General features: G+C 37.3%; 1 long non-coding RNA gene across 1 annotated transcript; it reads right to left on the bottom strand.

Moving 5' to 3' along the window:
- Positions 1–1514: 1514 nt before the first annotated feature.
- LOC135970397 (uncharacterized) lies at positions 1515–8234 on the bottom strand. The gene is made up of 3 exons (XR_010586074.1): positions 8156–8234; positions 4991–5039; positions 1515–1887 (listed from the first exon to the last, which is right to left on the bottom strand). It is a non-coding gene; the product is annotated as an uncharacterized lncRNA (long non-coding RNA).
- Positions 8235–8923: the final 689 nt, after the last annotated feature.

The following is an 8923-nucleotide window of genomic DNA, read 5'->3' as shown; positions in this document are numbered from 1 at the left end:
TATGTTGAAATCTTATTTAATTTTACTTTTGTCATATGGGAACTGAAGTAATTTAAGATGTGATATTAAATTTTGGATACTAATAAATTTATTTTTACATTAATAAAAATTCTTTTTATACCAAAGCCTTGCTTATTATTCCAATTGCCCTCTGGAAACAGCTGAAGGACCTCCTTAGGGTGAATTATGTTGCACTAAGGATTTTCTGCTTTTCCGATAATTAACCTCCCTTGGCAGACCAAGACAGAGCCACACAATGCCAAATATCAACACTGTCTTTGAATGTGTAGTCAAAATTTTTATTGAACAGAATGACTGATGTGATTTTAAAAAATTTTTTAAAAAGCTAATTTACAAATTTTAGGATCTCATAAAACTTGAAGCATATTTTGAAAGCCAATTGAATATAATCATAACAATGTTAGCAACTCTTCCAGTGTTTTTCTGAAAGCAGGTTTGAAACAAGAAGATAAAGATAAAATGAAGGCCTTTCTAAGTATAAAAAACTTATTTAGAAAAGGAAGCCAATTTCATCATGAAAATAAGTCATTACTGCCAGTGAAGATACTGAGCTAAATAGTGCTCAGATAGATTCAATGAAAACATTAATCCTAAGGTTTCCTACATTAGATGAATTGAAGGATCTCATATAATACATTTCTATTGAACTTATAATGAGTGTTATACTACTATTGGCAGCTAAGATTTAGTGGGTACTTACCATATGTCAGGCAAAAACTATATTACTGAGTTCTCACATGAACTCTCTGAGGTAGTTGCTATTATTATTCATGTTTTGAAGATGAAGGGACTGATACATACAGAGAAGTTAAGCAAATATCCCAAAGTTATGTGATTATTACGTGGTAAGTAGCTGGGATTTGAATCTATAATCAGGCTCTAGAGTCAAATATCTTAACCACCATATCAACTCAACTGGGTCATATCTATATTTTAATAGTAGAATTTGCTTGTCATCAAGATAAGTGATTACATGACAAATGAAGTAACTGCAGACCAGAAAGTTTAAAGAAATGATCCCAAGTCATTCAGTTAATAGGAAAGCCACGAATGAATCCTGGTTTCCCTGTCCAATGTGTCCCTCTAAACTGCTGCCTCCCAGTTATATAATATGTTAAGAAAACCAGAAAGTAAATTCAGAAATAAAGTCTGTGGCAAAATGACCACAGAATAATGAAACATGACCAAAGTGATTTAATCATTTCGATTCTCATCGCCTGTCTAGGTCCCCTCCCCAACTCCCACTCAAAGTTTTCTATTCATCGTGGCATTTTAAGAAGCCTCAATAAATTGATCTGACTGAATTTCTTAGACACATATAATTCTGCCAGTGTCCTGAGTTACGGCCATGGAGATGACACAGTTTTAGCTCATTTGTAAATGATGTTATTAAAAGCATGTTATTGTTTGGATTGTAGATTAAGAAGGTAGGAGCCTTCTGAGCTATTCATCTGCCATCTTTTATTAATTTTTAATTAACCTAGAAATTAAACTGAATTACTTTTATGAGGATGAAAAATTGGTTTGGTAATTATCAGAATAGTCACTAGATTGCATTTGATTCTTAGGTCATGTCTTGAGTTGCTTATACAACCTTCAGAAAGTCAATAAATCTCTCTGTGATCCGCGGAGAGGAAGGAAGAGCAATGTGGTTCGGTGACCCGCCTGAGAGCCACAACAGGGCAGGGGAGCCCCCACCTCCCAGCCAAGGGAGGCAGTTGGTGCCCCTCGAGGTCAGAGGTCTCAGAAGAAAAAAGCAGGCACCCATCTTTGCCGTTCTCCAGCCTTCTTGAGTGACATCTCCAGGCACGGGAGCAAACCAGATGAATAGGGCCTGAAGTGAACCCCCAGCAAACCGCAGCAGCCCTGCAGAAGAGGAACTTGGCCATTGAAGGAAAAACAAACAGAAAGCAACAATAGCAACATCAACAACAAAAAGTCCCCACAAAAACCCCATCCAAGGATCAGCAGCCTCAAAGATCGAAACTAGACAAACACAAGAAGATTAGAAAGAATCAGCAAAAACACTGAAAACCCAAAAGGTCAGAGTGCCTCTTCTCCTCCAAATGATCATGACAACTCTCCAGCCAGGTTGCAGAACTGGCCAGAGGATGAGATGGATGAATTGACAGAAGTAGACTTCAGAAGATGGGTAATAAAAAGCTCCACTGAACAAAAGGAGCATATTCTAACCCAATGCAAAGAAGCTAAGAACCTTGATAAAAGGTTAGAGTAGCTGCTAACCAGAATAACCAGTTTAGAGAGGAATATAAATGACCTGATGGAGCTGAAAAACACAGCATGAGAACTTCATGAAGCATACACAGATCGACCAAGTGGAAGAAAAGATATCAAAGTTTGAAGACCATCTGCTGAAATAAGGCATGCAGACAAGATTAGAGAAAAAATAGTGAAAAGGAATGAACAAAGCCTCCGAGAAATATGGGACTATGTGAAAAGACTGAACATACAATTGACTGGAGTACCTGAAGGACGCCGGGAGAATGGAAAAAGGCTGGAAAACACACTTCAGGATATTATCCAGGAGAACTTCCCCAACCTAGTAAGGCAGGCCAGCGTGCAAATTCAGGAAATACAGAGAACACCTCTAAGATACTCCAAGAGAAGATTAACTGCAAGACACATAATCATCAGATTCTCCAAGGTCGAAATGAAGGGAAAAATGTTAAGGGCAGCCAGAGAGAAAGGCCAGGTCACCTACAAAGGGAAGCCCATCAGACTAACAGCAGATCTCTCGGCAGAAACTCTACAAGCCAGAAGAGAGTGGGGCCAATATTCAACATTCTTAAAGAAAAGAATTTTCAACCTAGAATTTCATATCCAGTCAAACTAAGCTTCATAAGTGAAAGAGAAATAAAATCCTTTCCAGGAAAGCAAATGCTGAGGGATTTTCTTACCACCAGGCTTGCCTTGCAAGAGCTCCTGAAGGAAACACTAAAAGTGGAAAGGAAAAACTGGTACCTGTCACTGCAAAAACAACCTAAAATATAAAGTCCAATGACACCATGAAGAAACTGCATCAACTAATGTGCAAAATAACTAGATAGCATCATGATGACAGGCAAGTTGGATAAAGAGTCAAGACTCATTGGTGGGCTGTATTCAGGAGACCCATCTCGTAGAAAGACACACATAGACTCAAAACAAAGGGGTGGAGGAAAATTTACCAAGCAAATGGAAAGAAAAAAAAAAAAAAGCAGGTGTTGCAATCCTGCTTTCTGACAAAAAACTTTAAACCAACAAAGATAAAAAAAAAAAAAAAAAAAAAAAGGGCATTACGTATTACGTAATGGTAAAGGGATCAATTCAACAAGAAGAGCTAACAATCCTAAATATGTATGCTATGTATGCACCTAATACAGGAGCACCCTGATTCATAAAAGAAGCTCTTAGAGACCTACAAAGAGACTTAGACTTCCACACAATAATAGTGGGAGTCTTTAACACCCCACTGTCAATATTAGACAGATCAACAAGACAGTAAATTAACAAGGATATTCAGGACTTGAACTCAGCTCTGGATCAAGTGGACGTAATAGACATCTACAGAACTGTTCACTCCAAATCAACAGAATACCCATTCTCCTGAATGCCACGTGGCACTTATTCTAAAAACAATCACATATTTGGAAGTAAAACACTCCTCAGCACATGCAAAAGAACTAAAATCATAACAAACAGTCTCTGAGACTACACTGAAATCAAATTAGAACTCAGGATTAAGAAACTCACTCAAAACCACACAATTACATGGAAATTGAACAACCTGCTACCGAATGACTACTGGGTAAGTAATGAAATTAAGGCAGAAATTGGGAAATTCTTTGAAACCGGTGAGAACAAAGAGACAATGTACCAGAATCTATGGAACACAGCTAAAGCGGTGTTAAGAGGGAAGTTTATAGCATGAAATGCCCACATCAGAAAGTGGGAAAGATCTAAAATTGACACCCCAACATCACAATTAAAAGAGCTATAGAAGCAAAAGCAAACTAATCCAGAAGCTAGCGGAAGAAAAGAAATGATTAAGATCAGAGCAGACTTGAAGGAGACAGGGACACGAAAAACCCTTCAAAAAATAAATGAATCCAGGAGTTGGTTTTTCAAAAAACTTAACAAAATAGACCGCTAGCTACACTAATTAAGAAGAGAGAGAAGAATCAAATAGACACAATAAAAAAATGATACAGGGGATATCACCGATGACCCTGTAGAAACACAAACTACCACCAGAGAATGCTAAAAACACCTCTACACAAATAAACTAGAAAATCTAGAAGAAATGGATAAATTCCTGGACACATACACCCTCCCAAGACTAAACCAGGAAGAAGTCAAATCCCTGAACAGACCAATAACAAGTTCTGAAATTGAGGCAATAATTAATAGCCTACCAACCAAAAAAGGCCCAGGAACAGACAGATTCACAGCTGAGTTCTACCAGAGCTACAAAGAGGAGCTGGTACCATTCCATCTGAAGCTATTCTAAACAATTGAAAAGGAGGGATTTCTCCCTAACTGGTTTTATGAAGCCAGCATCATCCTGATACCAAAACCTGGCAGAGACACACACAAAAAAAGAAAACTACAGGCCAATAACCCTGATGAACATCAATACAAAAATCCTCAATAAAATATTGGCAAACTGAATCCAGCAGCCCAACAAAAAACAGCCACCATATGGATCACCTGAAGTCAGGAGTTTGAGAGCAGCCTGACCAACATGGTGAAACCCTGTCTCTACTAAATATACAAAAATTAGCTGGGTGTGGTGGCGCATGCCTGTAATCCCAGCTACTCAGGAGGCTGAGGCAGGATAATTGCTTGAACCCGGGAGGCAGAGGTTACAGTGAGCCAAGATTGCGCCATTGCACTCCAGTGTGGGCAACAAGAGTAAAATGCCATCTCAAAACAAACAAACAAACAAACAAACAAAAAACCAACTTACCTATCATGATTAAGTCAGCTTCATCCCTGGGATGCAAGGCTGGTTCAACCTATGCAAATCAATAAACATAATCCATCACAAAGCAGAACCAAGACAAAAATCACATGATTATCTCAATTGATGCAGAAAAGGCCTTTGACAAAATTCAACATTCCTTCATGTTAAAAACTCTCAATAACCTAGGTATTGATAGAACATATCTCAAAATAAGAAGAACTATTTATGACAAGCCCACACCCGATATCATATTAAATGGGCAAAAGTTGGAAGCATTCCCTTTGAAAACCAGTATAAGACAAAGAGGCCTTCTCTCACCACACCCAGTCAACACAGTATTGGAAGTTCTGGCCAGGGCAATCAGGCAAGAGAAAGAAATAAAGGGTATTCAAATAGGAAGACAGGAAGTCAAATTGTTTCTGTTTGCATAATTCTATTTTTAGAAAATCCTGTCATCTCAGCCCAAAAACTCCTTAACCTGATAACCAACTTCAGCAAAATCTCAGGATACAAAATCAATGTGCGAAAATCACCAGCATTCCTTTACACCAACAATAGACAAGTAGAGAGTCAAATCATGAGTGAACTCCCATTCACAATTGCTACAAAGAGAATAAAATACTGAGGAATACAGCAACAAGAGATATGAAGGACCTCTTCAAGGAGAAATACAAACCACTGCTCAAGGAAATAAGAGAGGACACAAACAAATGGAAAAACATTCCATGCTCATGGATAGGAAGAATCAATATCTTGAAGATGGCCATACTGCCCAAAGTAATTTATAGATTCAATGCTATTCACATCAAACTACAACTGATATTCTTCACAGAATTAAAAGAAACTACTTTAAATTTTATATGGACTCAAAGAAGACCTCGTATAGCCAAGACAATCCTAACCAAAAAGAACAAAGCTGGAGGCATCACACTACCTGACTTCAAACTATACTACAAGGCTATAGTAACCAAAACAGCATGGTACTGGTACCACAACAGACATGTAGACCAATGGAACAGTACAGAGACCTCAGAAATAACACTACATACTTACAACCATCCGATCTTTGACAAACCTGACAAAAACAAGCAATGGGGAAAGAATCTCCTGTTCAATAAATGATGCTGGGAAAACTGACTAGCCATATGCAGAAAACTGAAACTGGACTCCTTCCTTACACCTTATACAAAAATTAAGATGGATTAAAGATTTAAATGTAAAACCTCAAACCATAAAAACCCTGGAAGAAAAGCTAGGCAATACCATTCAGGACATAGGCATGGGCAAAGACTTCATGACTAAAACACCAAAAGCAATTGCAACAAAAGCCAAAATTGAGAAATGGGGTCTAATTAAATCAAAGAGTTTCTGCACATCAAAAGTAACTATCATCAGAGTGAATAGGCAACCTACAGAATGGGAGAAAATTTTTGCAATCTACCCATCTGACAAAGGTCTAATATCCAGAATTTACAAGAAACTTAAACATATGTACGAGATACAAACAACCCCATCAAAAAGTGGGCAAATATGAACAGACACTTCTCAAAAGAAGACATTTACATGGGCAAGAAACATATGAAAAAAAGCTCAACATCACCTGTCACTAGAGAAATGCAAATCAAAACCACAATGAGATACCATCTCATGCCAGTCAGAATGGCAATTATTATAAAGTCAAGAAACAATAGATGCTGGCAAGGCTGTGGAGAAACAGGAATGTTTTTACCCTGTTGGTGGGAATGTAAATTAGTTCAACCATAATGGAAGACAGTATGGCAATTCCTCAAGGATCTAGAACCAGAAATATCATTTGCCCCAGCACCTCATTACTGGGTATATATCCAAAGGAATATAAATCATTCTACTATAAAGATACATGCACACATATGTTTATTGCAGCACTATTTACAATAGCAAAGTCATGGAACCAACCCAAATGCCCATCAGTGATAGGCTGGATAAAGAAAATGTGGTACATATACACCATGGAATACTATACAGCTGTAAAGAGGAATGAGATCATGTCCTTTGCAGGGATATGGATGAAGCTGGAAGTCATCATCCTCAGCAAACCAACACAGGAACAGAAAACCAAACACTGCATGTTCTCACTCATAAGTGGGAGTTGAACAGCGAGAACACATGGACACAAGGAGGGGAATAACATACACCAGGACCTGTTGGGGGTTGGGGGGTGAGGGAAGAGAAATTAGGGTACAGGTCAACAGGTGCAGCAAACCACCATGGCACAGGTTTACCTATGTAACAAACCTGCACTTCTGCACATGTATCCCGGAATTTAAAATAAAAATAAAAAATAAAATAAATCTCTCCTACTCTTAAGATAAAAATTATGAAGCTTAATTTTATCATACTTTCTGTCATTTAGCACTGGCCAACAATTCTCCTATGTGTAATGTGTTCCACTTACAAGATTACATGGAATAAGCAGAAGTCAAAGAAGCACAGTTGCACACATGTTTAGCAGGGCTTTCCCCTCTCTCTCCCAAATTCTAGGCCTCAGGCCCCATGCTTTTAAGACTTACTGAGACAAAATTGCAAGGGCTGAGATGGAAGCCTTGAAAAGAACCTCACCTTTCCTACATGGCTGGTTATCAATCAGTATAACCTTTCTAGAGGAGCATTTTCAATACACAACAAATGCCTAGAAAATGTGCAAATTACCTAGCAAATCCACTTTTGGTAATTTACTTTATTCAAATATTTATTCACAATCATAAAAGAATTCACATCACAGCATCATTTAAAATAGTAAAACAATAGCAACAATTACAACTAAGCCTGTGTGTGGTAAAAGTCTGGCAATAAGAGATTTGTTAAATAAAATGATACCTCCATAGTGTGCAGTATTCATTCTACAGCCATTTTAAATATATAATAGTTATTGACACATGGAAATGTCAATTAAAAGTTAATAAAACATGATCTCTATTTTTTTTTTAAAAATTATGTTAATAGTCTAAAATTTAACAAGGATTATATCTGAGGAATGAAATTATGTGTTTATTTCTTATTCTTCTTTGTGAGTTTCCCTATTCCCCTACTTTCCCTAAACAAACTTGGCACATTTCCTGGTCTGATCTCTTTGTAAGTACTGACTTTGGATTATCATTAAATTTGGGTATTTCTTATCTCAATGCTCACCTTGGCCAGGTGCAGCTTCCACTATATTTATCTTCAGCAATGGTGACACATCCATCTCTTTCCCAGCATCAGTTTGACTGTTTTGTTTTGGTTTTGTTTGCCGTTGTTCCATCAATGTTCTGTTGGTAAGGTCAAGGGGAAGTCCTGATAAGAATCTTTTTCTCCTTTCAGTAATCCTTGAGCATGTTACTCATCACTGTGAGCTGAGCGATTAATTTATTCAAAGCAAAACTTTAGAGTAACTGACAAATAGGAGGAATCATTCTCTAATTAATTTTATAGATGCTATTTATGTTAGAATAAATAATGCCCTGGGGATAACCAGGCTTGCGAATGAACATTTACTTAAACATTGACAAAGGGAGTGATGTGTACGATTATAAGACTTTCTCCAAAGTCTCTATCTTACATAATAAATGTGCTCCCCAAAGTAATGGGGCATGAAGAAAAAAATGCGTGACCTTGCAATTGAAAAGAGAAGGAACAAAGAGCTTCTTACAAGACAAATATTCATTCTGTAATTTTCTGATTGGTAAGTTTAAATCTGACATATAAACTATGTTTAGTTAATAAACATATTAACTAAACAGTTAATGTCTTGAAAAGGGCAAGGCAAAGCTTTCTTGGAGGAAACTTTGTTTATCTGAGTAACTTCAGTTTTGTGTGGGTTTGGTTTCATGCAATTAGGTTTCACTTCCTGTAATAGATCATTATTTTTTTAACCCATGATGAAGAAAGTATGTCAGTTTATATCATAGCAATTTGAGC

The sequence above is a fragment of the Macaca fascicularis genome, chromosome 4, assembly GCF_037993035.2.
Source record: "Macaca fascicularis isolate 582-1 chromosome 4, T2T-MFA8v1.1".
Taxonomy (NCBI): Eukaryota; Metazoa; Chordata; class Mammalia; order Primates; family Cercopithecidae; genus Macaca; species Macaca fascicularis.
This window is presented reverse-complemented; position numbering and strand designations above follow the sequence as displayed.